The 3,941-nt window shown below is 48.0% G+C and overlaps 1 non-coding gene and 1 pseudogene across 1 annotated transcript; both read left to right on the top strand.

Moving 5' to 3' along the window:
* Positions 1-2,767: 2,767 nt before the first annotated feature.
* On the top strand, positions 2,768-2,942 carry LOC138505321 (U1 spliceosomal RNA; annotated as a pseudogene).
* A 447-nt stretch (positions 2,943-3,389) lies between these two features.
* On the top strand, positions 3,390-3,546 carry LOC138505309 (U1 spliceosomal RNA). Its single transcript, XR_011280121.1, has one exon. It is a non-coding gene; the product is annotated as a U1 spliceosomal RNA (small nuclear RNA).
* Positions 3,547-3,941: the final 395 nt, after the last annotated feature.

Genomic DNA, 3,941 nt, shown 5'->3' with positions numbered 1-3,941 from the left:
CTGGTGGTCCCGAGGTACAAATTGAAAAAGTCAAGGGGTGTAGTTTCCCAGTTATGGCTGCCCAGCTATGGAACACACTCCCACCCTCCCTCAAGACGACCCAGTCCTTCACCAACTTCAGGAGAAATTCCATCACTTGGTTAACAGTGAAGGACTAACCACGATACTAGGAGTCCTACTTCTCTATGGTCTCGCACTGTACACTACCTCCTTGTTCACATAACACTTCACTGCCTGCACACGGCTCTTTGCCCCTATACTACGATTCTACTTGCTTTTAATGTACGAAATCTGCTTTTAATGTACGAAATCTGCAACTATTATCACGTCCTTTAACACTTGCTACTCGTAATGTACCTGCTTTTAATGTACCTCACTGCAATCCCGGGTTCGGTACGCTATAGAAATAAACAAACTAATAAAACAAACATGGGTCCGGGCTTATTAAAATTATGACACTGATGTCCAGCTTCTATACAATGGCTGCTCCGCCTGCAGTCTATTCACTACATATAGCCAGCTTCTAAGAATACTTAATCTACTGGTGTTGCTGCATTCGTACAGTTATTGATGGGCTTGCATTTTCTATAGTGTATCATACAAGTGGAATATTCTTTTTACATACGAAAGTTTACTTGATTCTTTACTTGGTCATCAGTTTCTATGAGGCCGATGCATCCTCTTCAGCCATTATTCTCAGGCTGTCACGTTCATCTCTCGTGACGTCACCAGCTCCTTGTTCTCTCGTTTTTCATATTCCTTCAGGGAATTCCTCCCTCAGATTGTCATCGCTTCGGGAATACATTTCATAGGGTTTTCTCAGAGGGAACCTTCTTTCGAACTGCTGGTGTCAAGCAATGTACAATCTCAGGCTTCCAACATTTAGGAGGTAGGGGGCGATATTTCCTGCAGAGGCAGGCTCCTCTATATCCCCCCCTCTGGTCGAGTCCTCAACCACCTCTTCACCAGTTTCCACATCTTGATATTTTCTCTTGATAAAGAGCTTCTTGCGAGTCCAGATCTTCATCATCCCCCCTCAGGGTGCTGGCTGATTTGAAATGTTCATCCACACTCCAGGTCATGTAGCTGCACTGTCCATTCAGATTACAATAGACCCATCATCCCACAAACATCTTGTGATTCTTTGTATACAGGAACTATGTTCCTACAGGTGCTACAATGCTGGCCTTTATATATTTCTTGAAATCTTCATCAGTCAATTCCTTAGATCCAAACCCTAATTCGACAACGATCATGATCTTCATTCCTACTACTTTCCTGTTGTCTTCTTACACTGGGCAATTATTATTTTGATCACACAGAATCCAAACATCACCATGACTAATAGTGCTCCAAGAGACTTAAAGATGTTTGGCATCCACTACGGAATCCAAGAGAATATGGACGCAAACCAACTGTCATCTGTAATGTCCTCTGTCTCGTCTTCCATCTGATTATGCAGGTTCGTCAACAGCGTTATAGCCTCTGTCAAGGTCCCATTCTCTTCATCGTGAGAAGGTGTGAATGTGCAACATGATGGCTCAATTTTGGCGCAAACTCCTCCTTCCATCGCTGTGATCATGTCAAGCACTCAACTCTTCCTTGATAGCATTAATCCCTTTATGGTAGTGTTGATTGTTTGCAGGAGCTGCCATCTGGTAATTTGCAACCATTTGGCATTGGCCATCATCTGGATCCCAGGCATGAAGATAGTTGTGAATATGGAAGCAGTCTTGCTGAACAACCTGTGTTTATACAGAATGGATTCAAAGGCTTCTATTGACTTGGCTGAGAAATAGTTCTCCCTTCTGGTTCAATTGAGAAATTCAAGCGCTCTTCCCTTCCTCAAATGTGAATCTACCTTTGGAAACTCTCCAAAGTAAAGGTCACTCTGAGGAATCACTAATGCTGGAACATGGATGAGCACCAAGGAACACGTTCCTTCCCAATCCTTGGGCAGTTTCATGTAGACCAGGGTTGTCCAACATATGGCCCGTGGGCCACAATGCAGCCCTCCAAGCCATTTTATGTGGCCCGCGAGGCTCAGGAGCAGAGACAAAGGATTAGGGTTAGGTTTGGCGTTCCGTTAGTCCACACACATTATGATTTCCATTGGTTGCGAAACAGCAAATGGAAATGCTGTTATCATGCAAGGCACGTCATGGTAGTGGAAATAAAATAAGAAATGCCTTGCATGGTAACCATATTTCCATTGGCTGTTTCTCAACCAACGGAATCATAAAACGTAATGTGTGTGGGTGGATTGAAGGGCACACAGCCCCACCTTCACACTTTGGAGCCGAGCCCAGGGGAGAGCCTGCAGCTCAGCCCAGCATCACAGTGCCATGTGCGTGCACACCGAGGCCTAGTTCTGGTAAGTGTTGCCTATGTTGCTGGCATGCAGTGCTTTTGAGCCTCCGAGATATTGCTCGCTAGACACTTCTCGGAGGCTCAAATGCATCGCTTGCTGCCTGTATATTTCATCATGGGTTCGGGGCAGTGTTGGTGATTTAGCCGGCCCCCTGCCCCAAACCCTTGGTCTGTGCGGCCGAAAAGAAAAAAATAAAACGTGGACCTGGCAGATTTATTTATTTATGCAATGTTTGTCGGATACCTGTATCTGACAAACATTGCATAAATAAATAAATTAACCGTGTCGTGGGGGTCGTGGCTTCCAGGAGGGCTGGGGCTTGGGTTTATGCCTGCCTTCTCACCCTCGCTTAGCAGGGCTTCCATAACAGGCCCAACCCCTGCCCTCATACAACTCATACTTACCTTGCAGGGGAGAATCTGTTGTGATCAGAAAGGCAGATCTCCCAGTGTGAGGCTCATCCATTGCACATCCATTGCACATCGAATTTGCTGACACCTGCAATGTCCCCGAATGCGGTATACTCGACTGCATTATTTCTGGTAGTGGTCTGGCTAACAGCTGTCGCCGCCGGCCCCGTCCGAGCACCGATCGGGGATGGTCGGGCCTTGCCTTCACGGCGTTGCTGTGTCCTGCTGGGGGGCACCCCATCTGAGATGCTCTTGTTAAGCGGGGTGACTTGTCCGCTCAGAAGGGCCATGGACCCATCTGAGGCCAGCAGGCCGGTGGGCACACTGCACCAAGCCTGCTCGCATTCCGACTAGGCCTGCTGGCTGGCAGCCAGGCCCAAATTTATGCAAATCTCGGGCCGAGCAGGGCCTGATGAAAGGAACTGTGCTACAATGCGCCACTTCTTCTGGGCTCTGCCTGCCAGAGCTTCCCCCTACACGTGGGACAGGCAGCTCTGCAGACACTCAGGGCTTCAGGAAGGCTGGGGCTCGGTCAAGGCCTACCTTCTCACCCTCACTTAGCAGGGCTTGCAGAACGGGGCCAACCCCTGCCCTCTTGCTTGCAACTCATACTTACCTGGCAGGGAAGAATCTGTGATCAGAAAGGCAGATCTCTCATGGTGAGGCTCATCCATTGCACATTGGATTTGCTGCGATGTCCCCAAATGAGGGATACTCAACTGCATTATTTCTGGTAGTGGGGGACTGCGTTCGCGCTTTCCTCTGATTTATTGGTGAAAGAAAGAAAAAGTTAAGTATGCGAGTCAGGTTGTTTGCACACAGAGCCCGTGGTCTTGTAGCAGAGTTTCATTTGCTCCAGTCAAGAGGGCCAGCCCTGAGCAGCTCAGGGGTCCAAAGCCCTTTTGTATTTGTGAAAGAAAGAAAAGGTCACGTGTGTGAAGTAGGTTGATTGCACTGCACTAGGCCTGCTAGGTTGGTTGCACACAGAGCCCCTGGTCTTGTGGCAGAATTTATTTTGCTACAGCCTCCTGTTCCTCCCCTCCTTTGGCCTCCTCCTCCTTCTGTTCCTCAACACCTCTTTTCACCTCACATTTCGCCCCCACTTTCTCCTCCTCTTCTCTTCCTATCTGCTCCATGTCACAGCCTCCATCCTCATCTCC

This window comes from Ambystoma mexicanum, chromosome 11 (genome assembly GCF_040938575.1).
Source record: "Ambystoma mexicanum isolate Mex_15411 chromosome 11, UKY_AmexF1_1, whole genome shotgun sequence".
Taxonomy (NCBI): Eukaryota; Metazoa; Chordata; class Amphibia; order Caudata; family Ambystomatidae; genus Ambystoma; species Ambystoma mexicanum.
Note: the sequence above shows the minus strand (reverse complement) of the source record. Positions and strands in the feature narration are given on the sequence as shown.